This window comes from Pseudopodoces humilis, chromosome 7 (assembly GCF_049639895.1).
Source record: "Pseudopodoces humilis isolate 2021_Gansu_Grassland_sample_001 chromosome 7, ASM4963989v1, whole genome shotgun sequence".
Lineage (NCBI taxonomy): Eukaryota > Metazoa > Chordata > Aves > Passeriformes > Paridae > Pseudopodoces > Pseudopodoces humilis.
The window spans coordinates 42,680,324-42,705,981 of NC_142206.1; the positions used below are offsets into that span (position 1 = coordinate 42,680,324).

General features: G+C 38.9%; 1 long non-coding RNA gene across 1 annotated transcript; it reads right to left on the reverse strand.

Annotated features, from left to right (window-relative positions):
* Positions 1 to 2,116: 2,116 nt before the first annotated feature.
* LOC148184015 (uncharacterized) lies at positions 2,117 to 25,425 on the reverse strand. The gene is made up of 4 exons (XR_015772998.1): positions 25,315 to 25,425; positions 6,276 to 6,362; positions 4,314 to 4,425; positions 2,117 to 3,148 (listed from the first exon to the last, which is right to left on the reverse strand). It is a non-coding gene; the product is annotated as an uncharacterized LOC148184015 (long non-coding RNA).
* Between the last annotated feature and the right edge of the window lie 233 nt (positions 25,426 to 25,658).

A 25,658-nucleotide genomic window follows, 5' to 3' on the forward strand; every position in this document is an offset into this window, starting at 1 on the left:
TTTACTTTATGAAGGAAGCAGGCATCCAATAAATTAGAAAATGCACAGCACCATCAAAGCAAATTGTTAAATATATCCAACACTCACCTTACTGAGTAGTTGACAAACGGTTTTTATATTCTTTCCATCAAGTCATAAGTATTTTCTTGTCACCCACCTCATTGTATAAGCAAATATCTGCTGAGTTCCCATTCACATGCTATTGACACAAAATTTATTTCAAGGGACAGTGTTTGCATTCACATATGGTCATGTGGATACATAGTAAGAGAGGTTCAAAGCAATTGAGATTCCTTTTGTGGGATCTCAAATGGTGACTTAATTGCATGTGTTTAGATGGTTTTTACCAAAATGAAAAATAAATCATCATTCAGAGGAAAGATTCATCCTGAATTAAAAAATACAGGGCATCCAACCCTGACTAGCAGTGTCCACATGTGCACCACCAGAAGCAGCCCTGATTCTGAGAGTAAGAGCGTCCTTCTTGCATCATCCTTTTCATACTGTCATCTTCTTAGGACTAAAGATAGACATTTACCGACCTATTCCCTGACTTGCTTTTCCTAGGAATAACCATAGGTAAAATTTAGAGTTTACATTTTTAAGTTTATACTTATATTAAGTTTATATATTTATACATATATATTTATATTAGTTTATATTTTCCATTTGCATGCACTGAATAATTGTGCTACTAACATCATCAAAATATAATTATCCAAACTATCTCACTTCTGCCCTTTTAAAGTTTTTAGCCTCTAGCATCTACAATAGTTCCATTTTACCTTTTAAGGCTTTTTTATTTAGTTCTAGGTGATTGATTGTTACTGATTACATTTCATGGTACTGTCACAGGAAAGAAGGGGTGAATGGAGATTATAATTAGCCCCGTTTCTGGAAGCATTAATCAAATATTATCCAGCCTTCAACACCTCCTCAAAAAGGGGAGTTTCACGGAGAAACTGAGGCACTGAGAATGTGACTTGCCTGCAGTCAAAAAGTGAGTCATTTTTGGAAGTGCAGAATATTGTGGTGATCGTGTCATGGTGTCAGGCAGCATGACTGATGCTGAGCTCAGTGGTCTCACGGTGAAGGGACAGGCCTGGGCAACCACTGCTTGGCAAGCAAGAGAAAAAAGGCCCCTGAGGCTCAGCCTCACTCTTGAAAGAAAACACTTGCTGCTCCTGCCAAGTAATGAAATTATCGGGAAGAATAATTTGGGCTCCCTGGAGGGACTGAACTCCTCACAAGCACTCATACCTGCTATGCCACAGATGACAGCCATTCCCTAGTGGCATCAGCAGCAATAAATCTTGCTTTACAGAGCTCTGACATAGAAAAAGGAGGCAATGGGTCTACACGAGTTCCCCAGTCCTTTTACCTCCTTCACTTGGGTCTTGCATCAGCCTTGATAGATATGAAACAGAAGAGAGGGACTGTGGTCCCATCTGGAAGTTTGGGAAGTGTTTACAAACTCCCATCCCAGCAAGTAACACTGTGAACAAAACTTAGGAAGAATGGCTGACAAACTGGCTCAGTGAGAAAAGGCTCCCAGAGACGTATTTCATACCAACTGTACTTACAAAAGCTCAGTTTGGATAGTATTTCCATTGTCTGGCATATTTTGTAAAATATGGCACAGTTCAGGCTAATAAATTTTTTTATACAGTTGTTATGAAGATGAACTTTCTGAGGCAAGAAGATTTCAATAATACAGCTAGTGGTTTCTGTTGGGGGTTCTGTCTGACCAGAAAGCTATCTAAAGAAGCCTTAATGATTAATCTTTAAACCTGAGAGATAATGTAACTCAGTAAGAGAACATTGAGAGGAATTTAAAACCTAGAAACAGTGTAGAAGACAAAAATAAACTCCTCCTCAACAACAGCAAAATATATTCAGTCTTTTTACAGTTTTGGACACTTTTGTTTCACATAAACAGGAGGAAGAAACATTTTTAAATGTAAAAAAACAAAACCAACAAAATATTCAAAATACATTGAAAGTTTGATAAACAGTGACAACATGTTGTTGCTTCAGCATTATGGAGATAACACAGATACAGACTTCCACATTCAAGGAGGAAAGAACTTTGACATATTACCTACTGTTGTACAGAACACACATTTTCAAAAATAACAGCTTACTTCTCATGGAATGTTATTACAGCCTGCAATGTTATTTCAGAGTATTAACCATTAATGCCAGGCGGCATTTTCATTTGGCAAAGGCCATTTGTAAAGAGGACACAAAGAGGAAGGTACAGAAAAAGTCACATATTACAAAAGCAGAGAAAGGGAGGGAAGAAGAAAAAAAATGGACCAGTTTTCATAATTTTGACTGAATGAACAATGGGTGCAATTACACACATTTAGGCAGACTCAGTCAGCACACTGCACACTTTCACAACCGCTGTTCTGTTGAGTTCAGGCATTTGCAGGAATAATATGTTGCGTTGCCTTCTTGCTTGTCTTTGCATGCTGTTTCTCAAGAGGCTTAACATTTGTGTGCACAGCAGCTGTATCCACCTGTGTCTGCTAAGTCAGGGTGCCAGGGCCTAAAATTACCCTTAGATGGTGGTCCCCAGGGCACAGTGAATTTCACTGCTGACTTAAAACATGCCTAATCTGCAAATCATCAAAACATAAGGAAAAATATAGACAATGGACACTGTGAAAATATGAGAAAGGTGAATTCTCTCATTTAGCAAGGAAGCTGTGACAGGCTCAGCCCTCAGATGAATTCTAAACAAGACTATGACGTTGCAAATAGAAAGCCTTCTTTCATGGCACCTGAGTCAAAAGGGCTACTTTGAGACATGACCACTGAAAATACAGCTATGAAATACACATTAAAATATCTGTGTCCTGACAGTCCACACTGGGTTACAGAGCCAGCAGCTGGGCAGAGGATTGCAAATAAAAGGCTCACCATTGAGCCTTGCAACACATCTGCTGCATCGATCACTTTTTACATAAAATAAAGTTGGTCTCTTTCTGATCCTGAATAGCAGAGATGTGCATAATGGATCAAACCAGAGGGCAACACGCTGTCTGGGATCAGTATTTCTTCATCTTCCCAGCAATACCCTTATTCACATATTGTTGGTGGAGAGAGGGCAGGGGCTGTGGAAAAAAAATAATCCTGCCCACTTGGAGGAGGGTAGGATTATTGAGCCATTTATTTCTCACAATAGTGAAAGGCCTTACATAAGCAACATGAGAAATAAGCCAAAAAGACACACGATGACCCAAATGTGGTTCTGCTGTGAAATCCCATAATTCAATTGCCTCCTGTTTGTGCTGCTTCTGATTCATTGTTTAAAAGTGAGTCACTTCTTTGAGACTTGATGTACAAATATAAAGGCCAGGTGAAACATTCCTCTACAAAAATACTGGTTTGAGGGCTTGTGTCCATTGGGCCTTGCCCCAGAGAGGCATAAAACATACTCTACATCCATGGACTTCATGGCACCATTTGGCAGCTCCCAAAATGGTTTCCATCTACAAGCACCCATAGAGCCATGAAAACAGTTACATGCCCATGCTTCTCCAAAAACAGCAGGTTCAATCTGGGGAATTGCCAGGACCAAGTTTACTGCTGTCTGCCAGCTTTGTCTCATTACCTATCATGTATAATCTCTGCTGTGAGCTAGCAATAAGCTGTCTTCCTTATTACCGTTGCAATGTTCACATAATTAAATTGTTCTCAAATTGTAGGCTATAACAGCTTACAGACTTAGATGAAATTGTTGTGACAATTCAGAAATGCTTATTCTCTCTAACCTGTTTATAGGAAGAGACACATCCCAATTGTATGTGAAAAAAAAGCTCTGATCTATTAGAAGTCATGTCATAACTGAGTATGTTGATTGAACTACTCATCAAAGTTAAAAGTCTTCAGAAGTCTTTGGAAGTATACTTATCATCACTGACAAAAGGGTTATCTAAGGAAACGTGGAGCTCTAGACAAAAGTTAAGTTTTGGAAAGAAATTGACCCCTATTCTCACAAGTTGTGAAAATTAGCTATTTTTCTCTACCAAATGAACTTAACAGAGAAAACCTAAAGCTCTGCTTAAGTCTCGGGTAATTGTAAAATTCACATCACCTCTTCATTTTTCACATCTGGTAGCTAATTTCTTTTCTTTACATTTCACTAGAATAAACTTTTCTTTTATTATTGTTTCAAGTGTTAAGCAGAAATTCACATTAGTGGGATAATTATGAGTTTCACATTTTCCCAGAGGGACAGAAAACACATCAATGTGTAAATATATATGTTACCTACGTTACTCATAGAGTAAAATATACTTTACCCAGCTAGGAGCAGTCTGGAAGAGGATCCTTCAACAATGGATTTAGAAGAAGGCCACCAAATATGTCTTCTATGGCAAATATGTCTTCATTAGCAGCAAACAAGACTTGCTGCTAGACACAAGACAAGATCTGAGCTTCAGTGCTGTGCAAAGTTGGGACACAAAATGCTTCCTATTCCTTTTCTCACTTTTTCTCTTCTTTACTCTTTGCCATTTATACAGTGAGAAGTTGGAGAGGGCAAAAGTGTCATTCCACAACAGCATCAGAAATAAGAGATTTTGGAGAAAGAATTAGTAAAAGGACAAGCTATGCCTTTGGGTGTTACACATGAAAAATACAAAATTAAATATCAAGGAGGGAAAACAAAAATTTCTGCATCTTGCAATTTTTGCAGACAAAGAAGCTATTCAATACAGGACTTTTAATGATTAATGAAGAGGATAGGATTGCCTTTCCAAAGCTGCTCTGAGTACTAAATCACAAATGACCTTTAGTGCTTCCAGCTGAGGGTGATTTATCTCATTTTACCATTAGTGTCTATCACTGCTTTTTATAAAAATTGGGTCTATCTACTTCTACTAATATATGTTGCTCCCTTGGGGGTGGTTCAGGACCCACACACCAAGACCTCCCTTCTAAAACCACAACAATCCGGTTGAGAACAACTGCTCTATGGACTCCACCCCTTGCTGTCCTTTGGTCTTACACCCAGGAGGGAAGCAGGAATGAGGCCAGGTTTGCTAACCTTTCCCCAGCTCTCAAAAGGACATCTAACTCTTCCTTGGATCTATCCTCAGCTTTAAGGCTGCACATTCTTTGGGAAAATGTGTCTGAGAATTTATGGTAGATTAAAAATGCTTCTTTTTAACTTCTTATTTGATACCATGAGCACAGAAGTATAAAGGGTAAAGAACTAATTTAATGTATAATACAAAACTAAAAGGACCAGACTTTTAAAAATAAGCTTTCTCAATCAGCTTTCCTTCATATAAGCCCCTTTCTGTGTAATCTTTCCAATGCCATTCCTTCCATGCAAATCAAAGTGCCTTTTAGGATGAGGAAGTCAGGCCAAGCAAATAAAAGATCCTCCTCTAGCTTTAGAACAGGATTAATCAAGAAAAGTTGGGATATAATAGTGAAAAAAAAGATAAGAGAATTTTACCCCGAGTTCCCTGCCATCCGCTTTCACAAGGCAACCTACACTCCTACACTTCCTTCAAGAAGGGTAAACACAGAGGCAGACATTAAACAACACTGGAGATATGGATATGCTTAATACAAAAGAGAAGCAAGAGTAAAGTTTGAAGGAGTGGATTCACAAGTAGGATTTTTGTCATTGTTACAGCATCCAACTTTTTAAGCACTCTTTTATTTTGTGTCTTGAAAGTGAAGATCCTTACATAAAGTGGTGAAGGTGGGGACAGGCATTCAGAATGAAAGAAAGAAAAAGGTTTGCAACTTGGACTTTTATCAGCATCCTGGAGCCCACATACATCACTTAGTATCCTCTGAAATCGCTGATACTCACAGAACCAAAAGAAATGAAAGGCATGAAATACCTGTGATTATGTATGCAAGCAGTTATTACATAATCCAAGCACTTAGCTGGTGTTTGAAACCACTCCTACCAACTTCAAGAACAAGGAGCTTGCTTTTCAGCCTCCCTGACCCTGACTCTGAATTCAGCTTTTGTTCTGCATGCAGAGCAGCTAGCATGTCAAAATGTCTCCTTTTAGGGAGACCGTGCAGATACCATAAGAGCAGTATCACTCAGTATTATTTACACAAAAATGTAAAGTACATGGTAGATAATGAATCATGGTATTGAATGAAATTTAAAATGGCAACAACTAAGAGTAACATGATTATCAGTATTTTCTAGTTATAAAACTTAAGCTGCACTAAACTGAAAAAGTTTTATTTTAGAAATGAAATAAAATGTACCCAAGGTGAAAAAATACCTGTTCGTAAAGGTCAAGGATATTCTTGGGTCTTGATGCTTCTTTGATGGAAATACACTTGCTACACTGTCCCAATGTATATTATATCTGAAACAGATGCAGTTTTGTATCAGTTTCATTTTCATATATTTTTACAGTTTTAGTCAGCTATATTTTATCACATATGCTTATTTTCAAAGCAGGATTGACTTTTGCATATTCATTAGAATAATTTTTTACTGTATTGCTAAACTTTGTGCTTGTCTGGTATCTTATATTAAGGACTTAAGCCACATTTTACAGACATAAAATGACATCTAGGAGAAGAAAGAACATATATTTAACCCACTTCATGCAAAACACTTAAACACAATGCTAGTCAGCAAGAATAAATTTTAAAATTGCTCATAATGAAGGAAATGCTGTACCAAACATCGGGATAAAACCCATATCTCTTACCTTTCATGTAGGGTCTTAACAAGGTTAAAATTACTTGTATTTAGTGTAATTAAATCTTGTCATCTCATGCCATTTCAACTTAGAGAGGTAACCAGCTATTCACAGTTATTCTCACCTTTTCAGGAAAGAAAATAGCTCTCAGATATATAATTAGCCACAATGACCTACATAGGTGTCATCTGCAAGACTGCAACTGAACTGTAGTCTTGGAAGTGTTTGCAGGAATTGCTGTTTCACAGAAACCCATGCATTTCACATGTTCCTGGCTTCCACTTGCTGTCCCTTTACTGCTACTCCGATGGTTCGGAATTGCCTACAGGATGTGCACTCAGGAATGAATAAGGTGTGTCTTCAGGGAAGTCTGGGAACCAACACACATCCTCCGCTAAATCATTTTGCTGAGGTGCCATCGCTTTGTCCCACCTAGAGTTTAATCATGCACCTGCTTAATCTAGCACCTTTTAATTATGGATCCACACTGGTAGAAAGGGATGCAGTAAGAATCCTCTCCTGTAATAAAATACTACTCACTCTGAACACAGAGAACACACTATTCTATAAAGAATGCTGTCTCCATATGAAGAAGATGAAATGTAATACTTTGTGTTAATGAAGTGTAAAACTAAAATGGACATTAAGATAGACTTTTCAGACTCCCTTTGACATAATGGCCAGAATTGTACCCAGTAACCCCTGCATAAAGCAACACATCTCATGATTGACCTAGGATGTATCATTCAATGGCACATTTTACCTTATCTAAATAACTTATGAGGTGGAAAATAAAATGACTCTTGAAAGGTTTGGCTGACCTACACCCACCTTTGGAGAGTTTACTTGGCAGGTACAGAGGAAAAGGTTCTTACCTTGTGTTCATCAGTTAATCTCAGTTGGTTTTGTACACTCAGTAAGACAAAGTCTGGACTCTTCCCAGACATTTGTTCTAAGACATAAACCACAAATGCTCTGGCAATTATCTGACTCCAGCAAACAAACGCTGGTACATGCAAGTTCATTGTTTGCCACACCCTCTCTGATTCCTAGTCTTGCTGGCAATCCTTTCTTCTCTCTTCACTGCTATTAGGACACATCATATGCATCAAACATTAACTTTCATGTGTTTCTTCCTCTGGTGTTTTCTCTCTTTTTCTCTTTTCAGGCAGCTATATCTTTACTGGTACACACATCCTCCAAAACAGATGCTTTGTTCACACTTTAACTTTTAACACTGACTTTAACAGTCAGTTCCTGAGAGCTCAAAAGCCTACTCTCTTCAATACCTTATTTATAAATTTCCTTTCTCCAATACATTATCTGCTACTCCAATTCCAACCTATTTACCAGCAAGTACTCAGGAAAGAAGTCTCTTTCTTTTAAAAATTCAGTTCATATTCTTATCCTGCTCTGGGATTAGCCCTGACTGGACATGAAAATAATTCTTCTGCAAGTATTTAATAATCTGTCTTTCTACTTATATTAGTTTTCAATATGATGGACAGCTCCATTCTATTAAATTGGTCTTCAGCAGTGCCATCATCTCCATTTCCTTCCAGAATAATTTCCTCTTTCCCTTACTTCTACCCATTCTCTTTGCCTCCCTCTGTCTGCTTTCTTCTATTTCCATATTAATTCTTCCATTGACTAAAATCCCCACAGCTTTAGCACTGTTTTTTAATATTTCATATTAAGATATTTACCTGTTTCCTATCTCATTTCTTCCTGTTTCTACCAGTGAGTGTCATAAAATTCCCAAAGGATCATAATGCTACCTGTGAGCAGTTTTGGAAAAGAAGTCCTTTATTACTCATATCTCCTTTAATCTGGATGACTTGATGAGTATTTTGGTCAGAGTAGCAAGAACTCCAGACATCTACTCAGCTTAAAAGCTATCCAAAACTAGGGTCACCAGTCCTTAGTCCTTTTTCAGCCAGAGCAGTCACTGAGAAACTTTTAATGCATTTTTGGCATCTTTCCACAAGGTTCTTTTATTAGGAAGGAAACAAACATTCTTCTCCAAAGCAGTCTGCAACATTTCCAGCTACTCACACTATTTTAATTGACAGATTTCCATAGTTTATAAGAATCTGCATTAAACCTTTCTGATCTTCTGCTGTGTCTATAAAGCAAACATCATCCATTGCATTATTATTCTTTGGCTGCCAATTCTTCATTCTTTGGGTATCTCTAATTACTTCCCTGTCTATTCTATCCATCTAACTTTGTGGTATTAGATTCAGCTAATGTAAATCTTTGTTTGAAAGACATTTATGGGCAGCTGGGACAAGAAAATATTCACACTTCCTGCTGCTTTCCATATATTCGACAGGTTTCTTCACTTCTTCACTTCCATCACAACCCTGGTGGCAGAGTTGATTCTAAGTTTTCTTCTACTGTGGCTGATCTGCTTCTGTGCTATTCTCTGTATTACCCCACTAGTTTTATTAACATTATCTTCAATAACTTTGTGTCCTCTCATCAGAGGAGACTGAGTCTTCTCCTGGTTTTATCAAATCCAAACTCCCCACTGCTATCTATGAATTTTCCTTTAAACAAATTCTTCTTCAGAAAATTTAATTCCTTTCTTGCTAATCATGGAATAGAGTCCAGAGTTAGAGAGCAATTGGTATAGAAGTTGTTTCAGCAAAAGTTTTTCCACTAAAAAAAAAAAATGTAGTTAATATAAAAATGCATAGTTAATATAAAAACAATTTCTCACTGCAATAAGTTAGTGCCACAATGAAATTTTCTTCAACAAAAGGTTCTGTAAATCCAGAAATATAGTACTTCTGTTTGAAACTAGCAACACATAGGTCCTCAGTGTGGCCAGTTATTCCATAGAAAAAAGCCTGCTCACATCCCTGCAATTTCTGATTATTTTTAAACTTAAAATTTGGTGTATATATAATAGTCACTACATACCCATCTAGACAAATTAACTTCATTTCTTTCTTGATTTTTTTGGTGTTTTTATTGTTATTCATTTGGGGGTTGTTTTGATTGGTTTTGGTTTTTGGTTATTGGAGAGTTTTGTGAATATACCTTGAAATTTGCTCTGTCTAGTTTGGCAGATTAGTGGTCTCCCTTTTCTTCTGATAGCAAACAACAGCAGTGCTGCAAAGGTATTCTCCTGTTTAGTGACCTTCTGATTTTTTCTCTCTCCATTAATTTTTCACCTCAGCTTAGACATTACTGAAACATCTTTCACTCCCTTACTTATAGTTCTGTCTTCCTCAGTACTTTGTTGCTTATTTTGTAACTTAATGAAGAGTTTTGCTGTGACAGATATGGTCCTAAAGACAGGTTCATTGTATTACCTTTCCACAGGGCGATATTCCTATTAGGATAGCAACCAGCACATTGAGACAAATTTAAATTTTTTCTCTACCTCACTATAAACACCTTCACTACAGTGAATACAAATTCCACTGCATGCAGTCTGTAGGAAAATACACAACACAAATGAGTACTTCCAACTTTCAGGGAGACTCCAGCAGGGCTCTGACTTTGGCAAGTGAAAGATTGCAGGCAGTACATCTTATTACATGGGTGGTCGAGTTATTGAACTTTATTGACAAAGGGCTGGATTTTCCAGCAAGACAGAGCTTCATTAAAATTCTGCAGAGACTGAAAATTCAATAATCTCTCTCACAAAGCACTGCATGAGTAGGGCTGATTAGGCAATTTCTCTCTCATTCCATTTCTTTTGCTAAAAGCGTTGTTACTTCTTGTTGGTACAAAAAGACAATCATTAAATGAGCATTCGCTATACTTGATTAAGCAGAAAGTTTTAAAGGTGCATTGGCTCTCTTTCTCTAGAATTAATTGAGGCCTTAAAAAAGTTGCAATAACAACACCACCACTTAATCTTTCTAAGCTGAATTATTTAAAATTTGGATCTGATGAATCCATTTATGGCTCTTTGTGGCTTTCAATTCTCCGTTTTCATAGTTACTTCTACATTTGTAGCCAGATCTATTGGGTAGTGGGAAGAATGTGTGAATTACTCTCTACTTATTTTTTTCTTTATAAATCACAACTTGTTTGCTCTCACTGGGTTTCAGATTAAGAGACTCCTTATGAATAGAATGGTAGGACCAGACTGAAGATCAGTTACCTGATTGACTGGTTTTTGGCAGTGGCTACCACTTGTTAGGAAGGGAAGTAGCATAGCAAGATTATTGTTATACTTCCCTTGAGAAAGACATGGGCTTCAGCAGTCCATACTTTAGGGAATTTTTCACACAGAGGTTGTATCCTCATATTTAATAACTGTGAGTGGATTTTTCTTCTGTGACTTTGTTTATTCAAGTGCCCCACCATCACCCCTCTCTTGTACAACATGATGGTGCCCTGCTGCTTGCAAGAATGTTTTCCAGTAAGCAAAGCCAGTTTAGAGACTAGGAGACCTTATAAATCTGCTCTTAAGAGTCTGTTCGCAGAAATCACAGAAGGAATTTCCTCTCTGTGTTGTTTGGTGGGTTTTTTGTTGTGGGTTTTCTCTTTTTTTTTTTTTATGTTTTTGTTTTGGCGTTTGGTTTTGGTTTGGGGTTTTTGTTGTGAGTTGAAAGAGAGAGATGTTAGAATTTCGTTTATGCAGAGAAAGATGATGAAAAAGATCCAAACCCTACAGGATGGGAACCTAGAAAAAGAATTAAAGGACTTGTATTCCTGATCATTCTACTCATCTTCTCTGCTCTTAATCAGTCCTCTATTATCGATTGTTCTTTTCCCTAAAATAGTTAAGCTGCACCCAAAATAGGGTGTCTAATACCACAGACAATGTCAGTATGTGTTTGCTTAACTTTAGTTATATAACCTAATTTGGTCCTCAAAAATAAGGTGAGGAAACTGCTGCTGTAATTCAATATCTTCTGCTAAGAAGATGTTTTTGGAACACAGATCAATCCACTCTGACCCTGACTGCATTAGGAAAAAAAACCCAAAACAACCAAATACCACAGTCCTGATTCCAGTTGTATTCTGCTCAGCTGAACTCCCATTAACCTTAGTAAAATTTTGTCTAAGTTAGCACTGAGAAAAATTAAACAAATCGTCTTCTAAATAAAGTTTTCTAATAAAGTCCAGTATTGGTGAAGGTATATAAAACTGTGCATTGAAACCTGAATGCAAAGCTTAGATATTGCTGTGCCTCTCACCCTTTAATCACCATGCCATTTCTGACAAACTGTTTGATATTTATCTTGATAATTTCTTTTCAGTTAAGGGCACCCAAAATATTTTAGAACTCAGTGCAGTGAGTGACACAGGCCAGAGGAATAGATGTCTAGCCTGAGACATCTGGGTACAAAATGAGGGTGTAAGAAGCACCAGGTGGCAGCAACAGGGCCCAGCAACAGGGCAGTAAAGGCTTAATACACATGGGAGACCTGTCCTGCAGAGAGAGGCAGTAGAGTAGAAAGGCTTAACTAATGCTTCCATGATGAATTCCTGAAGATACCGTTCTCCAGATTAAAATTTTGGACACAGTTATTGTCAAATCTGAATGTGACACATAAACAGACTTTCACCAGACCTTCATAATGTTATGTGTTCCACAGACTGGAAAACCAAGTTTTCAAGAAGCAACTTCTCTTTGTTAATGGCTTGGAAGATACTCCAGTGCAGGACTAGAAAACTGTCTTCATATGGCTGTCCTTTCTAAAACACTGTTCAGCACAACTCCTTTATCTCAAAGCTCTTTTGCATGTTATTTTACTTTGCCGTTTCTCTGAGCAAACTTTTGCGAGACTTGCTGGCAGTGCTCACATGTCTGCACGAGGGGGCAGGAGAGGCTCACAGTTTCAGCAGCAAAAGCTGCCTGTGATAAGAGAGTGAGAGAAAAAAGTGACGAGCACTGCAAGTCCCTCTGGTTCTTTACCCTTCTCCTCTCCTTGAAGACAGCCCTTGCTGCAAGGCTATTTCACAGTAGTGGCTGGAAAATAAATATGGCTTGCAATAAAACTTGTGTCAACAAAGGTCTTCAGATTTGTCTCAAATACACACAAGTGTCTGAGATTTTTAGTAGGAAAAGGCCACTTTTTCACAGCAATTTCCATTCCTATAATTACTTTGAAATAAATACCAGTAAGAACTGCAGTTAAAAGACAGATCAGAACATTCCCTTCCCTTGTGTTTTTTTTCTGACCATAATTAAGACACTGTGCTTTAAAATCAGGAAACACAAACACCATGGCCTGGGAGACGTGAGGAACAGGGTTGCAAGAGAATTGTGACTGCCTCATTGCAGTCACAAAGCAGTGCAGCAAAGTGGAGCAGAGCTTGAGTGAGCCAAGCCATGATCCCATGTAAATCAACATCAGTCTCTTGATATAGTAATACACAATTTACACCTAATAAAGAGTGGCTCACATTCTTCTGTGGGGAAAAAAAAAAGTGCTGAGAAGAAAAAGCTCTTGTTCATATGCTTACCTAATCCAACTATTTGCTACAGTAATAACCACTAAAATTTGTGTTGGACCACTAACCTTCAGTCTTCTCATCTCCCATACGTTTTGAAAAAATAAGTGTACAAACAAGAACCATGAGAATGTTTGATAGGTCTGAAGCTGAAACCAACTATTTTTTCTAGAAAATAAATAATTTAGCCTTGCAATACTTTTAGAAGGCAGATGACTAATCTTTTCCTGTAAAGAGATGAAAAGAGGGTCTCATGAAGGTGGTGACTTGACAATGTAGTCTATAAGAAGACAGAGTAAATGGGGAATTTCTTGTTAGTCAGCACCTATTCAGGTTCCATCACAAGTGCTGCAGTTACCACCTTCCCTCATCTGCACCATAACCCTCAGTTCTTAGCCCTGCAGCACTTCCCTAAAGGGAAGCATGGCATGAACCAGGGTAGATCATTGAGATCTGAAAATACAGGTGGTACTACTGGGGCAATAAGTACGAAAAATGTTGCCCCTGCATGAAGTGTTTGCATTTGTCCAATTCTCTCTCTGGAGGCAGAGAGTCCACCCCTCTGCCACAGATGTGGACTGCTTCTGCACTTTCCTGTGTGCCCATTCCAATGCTTGTTTATCTTGTGAGCTAACTCAGCTTCCTAAACTAGCTAAGAATAAAGCCAACAAAGTACCAAGCTCACCTTGAAATATCAGGCCAGCTTCAGTGTCCTAGAAAATTTCACCCTAATGTGGCTCAAATGCACATCAAGGTCAAGTCACCAGGTCTGCACTATTTAGAATGCTGCTACACCTTCGCAGATCAGGAGACCCATGAAGAAAGTGTTAAGGTTGAAGCCATCACAGACAACTGGTCAGAAATGCCATAAGAGAAGGAGGGAATTTAGCTCCAGCCTCCTATTAACTTTCTGCATCTATAGCAATCACTCAGGCAGAGGCTTCTGGTCTAGTATTTAATTCTGGGGCTGCTGGTCCTCTTTAGTCACTTCTTCTCAATCAGTGGGCTTATTTATTCCAGTGACTAACTCAACACCATTCCTGTCAGGTATTCCCTCCAAAACCATCTCTCTCTTGTATTTCTCTGCCATGTAAGTGCTTAGTTTCAGATCCTTCAACAGAATGCCTCAGGGACAAAGGGTCCCATCCTCATTCCACAGTACTACAGTAGTAGTTAATAATGTAGTATCACTGAGGATTGCTAGATGTGGGCATGGCTATTCTGATTCTACATTTTAAGGACTTGAGTGAGAACCTACCTGGTTTTAAGCACCCAAACAATCCTCCCTGATTTACACAAGTTCGTAAGGTGACTCAAAATTAAGACTATCTGAAGCACCTTGCTAAATTGAAGGACTCTGCTGAGTGACATTGCCATAAGGGATACAACAATAAAAATCCAGCTTTTGGAACCAAGGAAGCCTTCTTCATGCTGAATGGCCAAGACCACATTTTTCAAAGCAGGGAGATGAAGGCTATAATTGAGGCTTCCCATACATGTTCAAATCAGAGCCTTACACAAAACTGTTAAAAGCAAAGAGAACCCTTGCACTGACTTTAAAACTTTTTGAATAAGGCTAGTACATAGTGAATACTGCAGATAAGGCCATCACAGATTGGCACTCAGACAATAGAGGCAGATTCCAGGTAAAATCAACCACTTTGGTGCAAACATACCATTACTAAATAATTTTGCCCCAATCTGATCCTTATCATAGCCTGCAACAAAATCTCAAGCATGTGTGCTGCATCCTGGTTGTATCACAATTACTTGACTTGGAGATACCTTTGTATTCCATCAATTCAACCATGCAAAATAACAGATTTGCACAGCGCAGAAATCAGTCATTGTGTAAGTTCATTGGTTTCATTATTTAAGGCGAGGGCTTTATTTTGGCTACATTTCTCTGCAGAAAAATTGTATTCAATGGCAATTGCAAGTCAGAATTGCAACTGCTGAGATAGAGGTGAAACAGCAATAGTTAAATAGTTAAATGCTTCCCTCCTGTGATGGTATTAGCATGACTGCTAGGAAATATGTGCTTGAAAATGCCAAAGAAAGTGATTTGTCTGTGACAGAAGCTGTTTCAAGAAGAGAGAAAATGAAAACCACAACCACACTAAAATAAAGCCTCTTTTAATGAGCCTTCTGGAAAAGTGAGAACCAATTTTAATGCATAAATGGTTCTTCTGGTATCTCATATTTTCTGTTTGAAGGTTTTGTTGGGGGTTTGTTGTTTGGATTTTTTTACCTACCAAATATATTCTTTTTTTATTTAACTGAGAACAAGACTTCTGTTGTTAGAAACAGAAAGCAGGAAGAACCAAATTGCTCTAGCCATCAGAAGAACCAGTGTGAGAGATGTTTACCTGAACCTAACCTAGATTCCTGAGGATACCCACCAGTATTTCCTGGAGGATGGATTGGTAATCAATTTGGCTTTGTGTTGCTGAGCATGAGTCATTGGAAATCATAATGATCAAGTGTCTGTGTCATCCCTAAGGTAAATGTAAAGAGAGGAAAGTACATGGTAAAAAAATCTAACATGCCTTTGCAGACCCTGCTCATGGGCACAGAAAAAGATAGAGCAAAATTACGCCTCTTGAGGGTGTGATGGTTTTCAGTCTATTTGATTGTGGCAACCAAGCTGCATGCCAGTCTATTGCTCTCCTGTTGACTTATTCTTTGTCATATTGCCTGCTCAGAAGAACTGACATAGTTATGCCATTTTATATCTTACATTATGTGTTCCTTAACCTGTCTCATTTTATGCCACTAGAGACATTAGTGGGGTCCCATTACTGCTATACTAGTTGAAAAACCAGCACTTTTATTCTTCACTCTAACACTCAAAGTACAACCCTGTCATTGAGGAAGTGATCTGAACTTGTTAACTAGCATCTGATAGCTTCTCTTATTTTTTCATGAAGTTGTATGAATTTACAGTTCCTGCCTTCAAAATGAAAGGAACAAGTAAATAATTGAAAATTATGAACAATTTCAAGGTGTAAGCATTGTACTATTCAACTATACTGTATTTCTACCTGCCTTTCAATGAATCTGTGCACACTGACCAAGGCTCAAGAAATGCAGAAAGTTGTCCCATATGAGAGTTATTTATAGCATGATTGCAGGCAAAAGGTCTATTCTCATCTTTAACACTTTCTGAATGAATAATCTAGGTATGAAACAAGGATTGTTGAAGGCTCCTCCTTCAAACAAGTTTTGTGAAAAAATAGCAGTTTTTACCTGAAGCATACAGGCCAGGCATTTATCTGCCAGAAGCAGTTTCAGAAGCTGAATCTCCATTTCAAAATGCCACCTCTGAGATTACTCTCTAAATCCAGGCAATATAGTGAGAGGTCTCATCCCCTTGCCAGTTGGCTGGATCAGCCTTTCTCTCATCCCTTCCATTCAGTGTGACTGCTATTCTTAGACACCTAAATTCATTATGTAATGATCCAAAGTCAGCCCTGTATATTCATGTGCTGTAACCAAGGTTTTGAACTGGGGAGGAGGGAAGGAATTCCTTTACTGAAAGTCATGATGCCTAAATCCTGGTCTGGAATTGATCCTAACAAAGTAAGCCTTGAATTCCCTTCTTAAAGGGGAGTTTGTCACACCTGATGACTGTTGAGCTTGATATTTTCTCAACTCCGGCTGATCATTAACATGCTTGCTCTTTTACAAACATTTATTCTTTATTTTCCTTAAATCCAACTGCCCAGTTACACCTCGAGTTTCCCTTTGCTCATTCCCTCTGCTTATTCCACATAGTGGATTTCCAGGGTAGGAGGGAACATGCAGCACTACTGCTGCTGTCTGCTGCATAAACAACAAAGAGGATGGGAAGAGGAGATCCAAGAGAAACATCTTACCTATGCAAGTGGTATGTCACCAGATTAAAAAAAAAAAAAAAGCTTATCAATAATCAATTGCCCTAGGAAAGACATCTGAAAGTATCTTGTCTGGTAGTCTGGCAGAAGAGAGATGTTCATAGGCTGCATGCAGGGTCAGGTTTATTTTATTACTTCAGCTTGTGGCTGTCACAAGTCAGAATAATTTGTAGTAAGGGCGTTAGAGAGACCAGAGTCAATGCACTCCTTGCCCATCAACAAACTTCATCTGTCGCATGGCAAGATGACCATAGTGCATCTTTACAAGACAGTTTTGAATCATATTTCATCTATCCTTAATATCTTGTCTTGAAAGCATGCTCAACAATCTGAAGGACCTATTCCATACAGGCTTTTGACCACACATTGCACCAGCAATTTGTGTAATTGAAAGCCTCCTCTAATTAAAGAATCCATTTTTCTTTGAGCTGTGTCAGACACAGAGTGTCACTAAGATTCAGATACTTCATCTGCTACCCTTTTGCACAGGTTCTCTCAGACAAATCCCTATCCATTCTTCTGACATCAGTCCTGTGACAGTCCCTCTTCAAAGGGCACAAGAGAAGTGTCTTGAGGTTTCAAGCTGCCACTTTCTCCGGTTGTATGCCCAGTCTTTAGCCTCCATTTCTAATTTTATTGCCAACAAGATCCTCTCTAATAGGGCTGAAGAGATAACGGCTTATGGAGGAGACTGGAAGACATGATTATTCAGCATCTTTGCTGCTGTCTCCCTCTGTACCTCCATCTCTTTCTTCCTTACTTCTCTTTCATCACACATTTGTCCAGCATAGGAGGGCATTTGCCAGGTGGAGGCCTAGTTTGAAATCTTATATTGTCTTCTAGGTGCTACCACACTCTGAACCATTAATATGTAACAGTGAAACAAGTCTGCAGTTTCACAAGCTCATCTCACCAAGGACTGAAGAAGTAAGTAACTCAGTTGTTAACTCCCTTGGCTGTTACTAAACTCTTCCAGGCATCAATGAGAAAGAGACAAGAGAAGTCCTTGGGAATAGAAAATGTCTGGTCATAATTATAATGCAGGTGCCTAATCTGTCAGATGAGAGTTCAAGACAGAGACTAAATGTTTGAACTCGCTCCTGGAAAAATGAGACTCAAACTTAAAAAGAAACTACAAAATCTCTATACAAAATTAACTACAGAATCAGTGGACCATTATAAGAAACAGCAGCTAAGGAATAAATTCAAAGAAAAGCACATATCTCACTCCCCTTGAGTTGCTTTCCTTTTGCTTCTGTCTGTCTGCATCAGTTAATGACCGCTCAAGAGTTTATCCCTCCAGCTGCCAAGATATCTCAAACCCAGAACCATTTTTTGCCTATAGCTGGCCAGCAGATCCCCAGAAGGGTGGAAATCATCACAAATTTCAATCACATGCAACTTGAAAGTGGTATCCTGTCTCAGCAGGATTACACCAGTTGCTCATTCATTTGGTAGTGTTTTTCTCATCCCTTCTGAGTGCTAGGAATTGGAGAGGGGCAAGAGACCAGAAGGCCAAAAAGTTTACAGGAAATGGTGACAAAGGCTGTTGCCTTCCATCCAGAAGGCAGACATATGTCAGTGATGCATCTAGTGATCCTTACGTACATAGCAAAAAATCCTCTCTGCTACTGCAGCAAGTACAAGTAGCTGCATTTACAAAGAGGGCTTTTATAAATATTTAAAAACTGAGAATGAAATTCCTTCCATGCAAGGTTGTTGTGTACCATTACTAGTTCTACAGACGCACAGCAACTGCTAAATCCATGCAGGGCCTGATGCACCAGCTGCATCTGCAAACTGATCTTGGCCCAAGCCCAGCTTCTGTTGTGTATGGGTGCCAACACTGCACCCACACTGCTCACTCGCCATAGCCTCATCCCCAAAAGCCCTAATAGGAGAGCTGCAGGAAGTTTACCTTACAGGTAAACAGGTGTTAACATCCTCCTTATATAAAGAAAGGCACAGGGCTTTGGGACTAGCTCTTTGTGTATTTACACTCTGGTTCATCAACACTAGTACTTAATTGCTTCTTCCAAATTAAAGCAGAGAAAAGAGACAAGTTCAGTTAATGAATAAACTGTTCCCATTGTTAATTAATCAGCGGCAGAATAACGATTCAGAATCAGAGCTGCTCTGTTCTAGCCATGCTCAAAAGGAGATCAGCTCACCTCCTCCCAAACACTTGAGAAAGGCAGCATTCAGAGGTTGCCTAGCAAGTGAGCCAACGCAGGCTGTGCTACAGAGTGTGCTGCCACAAACGTCGTCTTGACGCACTCCCACTTCAGCTCCCTCGTCACCAGCTCTGGGTATGTGACACTACAAAAAAGGAGCATTTCCCAGGTAATCAGGTCCTTAAACAGCTAGGATTAAGTTTTGGCCCCAAGTCCTGGCACACCACTGAGATAGCAGAAAGCTGGTGTGCCGAGTTCCTGGTGTGACATGCGTAATAAGCAAGTCACTGCCACCACTACCATGCACACTTGTCACACTCTTCAAATGCTCTCAATGTTTACCTTCATTTGTTGGAGCCATCAGAGTAGCCAGAGTAGCTAGTGTTGCATACATTCACATACTTTGAAGCTGTTGCCCTGTGATTATGCTCTACAAAGAATTATAAACTTTTTCCAGAGCAAATTATATCAGACCTAACACAATCTGCACAATAAATAATGATGAGTGGCCGGGCAAATAGCCAGGCAGAAGTGGAAAGCATGTGGAGAGGAACAGCTCACCATCACAGACAAACTGAGATGGCATCTGCTGTAGGTCTGCCAGCTGCTCACATTTCCTCGCCTTGATTTCACCTGTGGCACCACAAGCAGGAGAGCTGGCCTTACACGTGGCCAGGACATTCTGCTTTGTTTGAGTACTCGGCAGTCCATTGACCTGGCGTTTTACAACGAACTCTAAGCACATTTATCCAGAACACTGGGAGACTGGGGGCTGGAGGGCTATTCCAGGAGCTGAACTGACAGAAGTTGATGTCCTCATCATTTATGGCTTAATCAGTTTAATCATTGTGTCACCAGGGCATTACAAAAATAACAACTAGCTTCCAGACTGGTCGATACTTTTATAAGGTTTTTGTACATTGACCTTTTAATACACAGCTGACTGTGTAATCTGCCCTGATGGAAGAAAGTGGCATTTTATCACATTAAAAAGAAATAAATAATAAAATTAAAAAAAAGAGTTTTGGCATGGTATTACCACACTCCCACACTCCACGGAGACTAGCTAAACTAAAGTAAGCTCATAACAAGTGTACTAATTAGAGGATGAAAGGAATGGATACAAAGTCAAAAACCCCAGGAAATCAAATTTCCAGGGATATTTTCAAGGCTGTGGGTGTTTTCTGTGTGCAGTGAGACAGTGCTGAAACATCCACAAAAGCAAGGACCTTCTTTCCACGGGCTTCAACAGACGGTTCAAATTTAAGCACTGTGAAGAATGGCATATGAGGAAACAGGGAAATGAGGGAGAGGTGAACAAAATGGTTATTCAAGGAAAGAAAGAGTGAGGAAAATCTTGTCACATGACATAACCAGTGGATGCTAAAGAAATTAAGAGCAGGGGTGAATGGCAGAATGAATGAATGAATTTTGGAAGTCCATGGTCTGGGGACCAGGTGCACAGTGACAGAGTTAAACTGGGACACAAGTGGATTAGACAGTAGTTTCTGAAGTAGCAAGAACAGGAAGTTTATGCAGGAAATAAGTAGCAGACAACCTCTTCAGAGACAAATATCCTGTTTTCCTACAAACTTTCCTAGTAAAGAAAAAGAAAGAATCCAAATAAATCCCATATAACGAAGTCATCAGATTATTTTTTTTTTACTTTTTAAGTAAACAAAATGTTCTTTTGAGTTCTGTGAGAGGCATTAGTGGATTTTAAAATAAGAAAAATTAACACCACATTTCCCACAACTGAGCTTGCACACTCCAAGAGTTTTACTGCCCACTCTGGTTTCCTTTGTTTTGTTAGTTGTGCTCCACAACAGAAACAATGAAAGCTTTTTGTTGTTGTTGTTAAGAAACATCTTTCAAATTAAGCTGTAAACCACTCCTGGTGTATGTGAGCATGGATGTGTGGGGGTGTGTGAGCAAGCTTGTTTGTGACAGAGGAAGAGTGGATACATGTGTAATAGGGGAAAAATGAGAGCTAAGAAAGAAAAATCCAGTCTAGAGTAGAATTAAGCAGTTGTGAAACAGGATTATAACAAAATGAGGTTATTTTTTGTGATTTTAGGCCAGTTGGGGAAGTGGGAAACCTAGAAATTCTCTCAGTTAATAGCAAGGCAATTCAGAGTTCATTAAACACTCTTGGTTGTTTGACTGTTTGTTTTAAATCTCCCAGCAACAACGGGAAGAAGACTTGCAAAAAACTATAGGAGGGAAAAGGTCCATGGGGTTTAAAAAACAAAAAGAAAAATAAAAGAAAAGGAGAAAAAATTCTATTTATATTATTAAAAGCTCTCTCTGTGCTGGGCTTCTTTTTACAAGCTTTGCTCTTTTAGATTTCTATATCATAGCAGCTGGGCTGCACTTTTTCATCATTCCTTAAACAAAAAACCCAGGGGTTTTAGTGGGACCTGGTGCAGATTACAACAGCTCAGGGTAACGAATCAACTGCTGCTGGGTCTGAAAGAAAAGATCCACTGCTAAGAAATGGCAGGAACTGTTCCCCTCTTTCAGCTGAAGTGGTGCTGAGTACTGCTTCCTTCTGGCAGTTTCTGTGCTACCAATTTTTCTTTTAAAATCTTATTTACTTTTCCAGCAGTGATTTAGGCAGTTACTTAAGGTCCTGCAGCTAAATCAAATATTTAATTTTCATCTAGTGTCAGTGAAAGATAACAGAGCTCGGCAGGTACTCAGCATGAACAAACTGAGATTTCGATTACTACAAGTACTTCTATGTTCTCAGAGATAGCCATAGATACAGTCCATCCAGAGAATGGGTAGTTAGTAGGAGACATTCTTCCTCAGGACCATTCTGTCCTGCTCCTTCCCCAAGGCTGCCAACAGAACTAAGTGGATCCTTGCAAAGCGCACTTGACTCCACTGGGCTGAATCCCACCACTCTGGGAGCAACCTGCCCTCACTGCTGGGACAGCACGGGGCTGGAATACTTACCTAGAGGTTTAGCCCTCCATTTAAATTCCATTTCCAGTCCTGCAGAGCCATCCAATTACTCACCATGCAATTACTTGGTAGTCAGTAAATAAAATTCACATGATCAGAAAAATACTGCTTTGTTAGGGCAAGGAGGAACAGGATAAATAGAAAATTAGGGGGTTCTTTTCCAGTAGAGAAAAATATTAGTTTCAAAATTTGTGTCCATATTTCTTCTCCAGTTCAGGGGTGTTTGTCTGGATCCATTTCTAGCCTTAAACTGCAAGGATGACTTACCATCTAAAAAAAGCCTCATATTTGGGCAATGTGTCTTAAGTCCTTTTCAACTAATTCAGCCTGCAGACTCCAGAAGCTGGGCAGCCTCAGATTAGGTCCATGTGCTGTTAGCAACTGGCAGTGTGTAAGGGAATAGAAGTATTATACAAAACCTTGGTAATGCCTGAATTCTGCCTGTTAGTTTTAATAAAATTTAACAAAATAAAATTACTCAAGCCTAGCAAATCTGTTGACCCTCCAAAGCTGGAAAGGACCCGTATTTACTTTCTCCTCGGTACTTAAAGCCACTATTTCATAGACAACTGAGATAATAATTAAAAGAAAATTAGCCCACCAGTACTGGAGCTAACTTTAACTCTGTTGCCCACACTAGATACCATGCAGAAAAGTCAAACCCTCATTGTAAAAAATACAATGTAAAAAAACACAAAAAAAATCAGGTTTAATACATACATCAGGTTTACACAGGAAAACCAAGTGGTATGTTCAACTTTGCAGTATGATGACCTATGAGTGCTTTCTACATGGCAGAGGAAGAAGTGGTGATGCCACTTTCCTTCAGGTTCAGCTAGCTTTGGGGATCTGAAAATCTAGTTTAACTTCAGATAGCTGTAAGATTATGTGGAAACATTGAGTAGAAAAAGTTTTAGGACAGTTTAGAAAAGTTTTATAAGGCTGTGTTGCCAGGAAATCCCACCTATTTGGATGGCAAAGTGCTCACAGTGATCTGATAAAGCAAGAGACCTGGGTTTCAGAGTTTTTGTTCACAATGATTATACAGGCCATGTAGACCACCTCCCTGGCTCAGCAGGTTGCCCCCCAGTCCCTTTCTAGTAGTGCAGTGAGAAGTGCTTTAAAATGTATGTAGGCAGATTCTTTGGTCTACAGATAGACCCTACAGATATATAGGTAGGTTTCTGTGTATTTCTTTTCTAATATTGGCTGTCCTAAAGAGCTAGGATTATGAAAATGTACTTGCAACTCAGCTGAACACATTTTAATTTCAGGATTTTTCTTACAATGTTCCATCTCAGTTTTCCTTTGCTTATATTTATCCTGCCTACCTTCCTAAATATTTCCTCTCCCCTGACCCCTCTCTTCTTTGTATTCATGTCACACAATTTTTTCAGACTGTTAACATCTTTCTATTTCAGCATCCCAAAATTAAACCATATTTAGAATCTTCTCTCATAAATCAAACACAACATGAACAACTAACACATCTCTTAAAGGTGACTCCTCTCACAGAGATGGACTTGAGAGGCTGACAAACTCACTGCCTAGGACTTCACAAACTAGGTCAAACAACCGTAATTTCAGCTGTGCATTTCCTGCCTTTTTTCCCTGCATGAAAACATACATTAATAAACTGATGCTGAGGAACTCCAAAGAGCAAATCACAGTTTAGCCAGCTGAAGAAAAAGCAGAATTTCAATTTGAACACACAAATCTGAAGGTGTTTTTACCCTTAGATCTGTTATCCCTTTTTGTGTGTTGACAACAGAGGGAGAAAAAAAATTCCTCTCTCTATGACAGATATCTGATATTATAGAAATTTGCTTCTCTGCAAGTGTGAAAGCACTTTCTATCATAAGGGGAAGACAGGAGATGTCTTTGCAGGTTCTAGCCTACTGTTTTATATTTATCATGTAGACTCTTCGGATTAAGAAGCTGACATATCTCAAACATATCCTATTTGCTTGAGTGCAAGCTCGTCAAACTTCCACAGTGCCATAGTATTGGAAATAAACATTCAGTGCTTCATGTTTCTTCTGTATTACAGTAGCATTAGTTATAAACCATGCATGGAGACCGATTACTTTGCCCCAGAGCTATTTGGCTTTCCAGGCTAAACAAGTACTGTCTCAGAACAAGGACAGAAATTAAATGCGCAGCTGACTCTTTGCAAATCTTGACTAAAGGCTGGAGAACAGCATGTCCACCCTTGAGCTTTCAAGGAGGTCTATGGGAAAATAGTGTGGAGGAATAAAGGAAAGGCATGGGAATTACTCTGTAAAACAGTATGATTCTCTAATTGCTCCGGAATTAAGTGGTGAGATGTAATAAATCACTACAACTAATTCATTGTCTAACCTTAACAAAATACCTAGTGGTTGATTATGTGCTCAGGTTTTCCTGTGCACAGATTCAAAATGTTATCTAATGCAAAGCAAGTCACCCAGATTTTTTAAGTCCTTTAGGAACTCCCTAACAGCTACCTCTGAAAGTACTCCACTTTTTAGGAGGTAAAGCACCCATTTAACTGTAGCCACATTACCAAGTCTCCTCATACAAAATATCCCAGCTTAAATACCAGTTGCAAAGAAGTCATACCCCAGATTAAAGAGCCCTTTCCCACTACCCCATTGTTTCTTCACAGCACAACTGTTGCAATAACCCTGAGGACAAAGCCAGGAAATCTGTGATACACCCCAGGCCATGACCATCACAGATTTAAGCTGAATACTTTGAAGACAATCAGTCTGAAACAAGGGATGATAAGTGACTATCATCTTTGTTGTGGGATATTTGCTTGAATGCCAAATGCTGTTTTAAAGACTGTTATTTTAGCTCCCTCACAGGGCAGAACAGATCATCAGCACTGAAAGTACCAACATATTTGAGCTAAAAAAAAAAAAATGTTCTCAACAGAATGCAGTAGAAATAGGCTAGGGGGGGATGGATATGGAAAGAAGTAAAAGCTCTTACCCTCTTTAAATTTCTTTCTCCTGGCCACCATATTTTCTGGAATTGATTTGGTAATCAAGCAATATAGCCTTTCAGATTTTAAAGAAACCATAGGCCCAAAAGATATTGATATTCACTGCCACCCCCTCTCCCTAAAGTATAGCTCAAATCTTTTTCAAGAGCACATACCTTGCACTGTGTCCAGATCTTCATGTAAAAAAATATTAAAACCTAAAGCCTGTTCTTGTATGTCTATGCAGAGGCAGCTCCTCAGCCAAGGTCTCAGCTGGAAGCTCTAGTATAGGAATCAGAGTGAATCCTTTTGTGCCTGCTGTGTTGGGACAGAGTAAATTTACACCTGCCTCAGGTTTAGTTTAGCAATTAGTAATTATTTGGTAAATTAAGGAACATGGGAGAGTTCCCTCTCAAATAAGGTTGTTATTATTAAATAAGAAAAAACTGAGTGCTAAAAGAACTGAGCATACTATTTCTGCCCTCATAGAATGCTTAACAGACTAGGGTAGGTTTGTAGA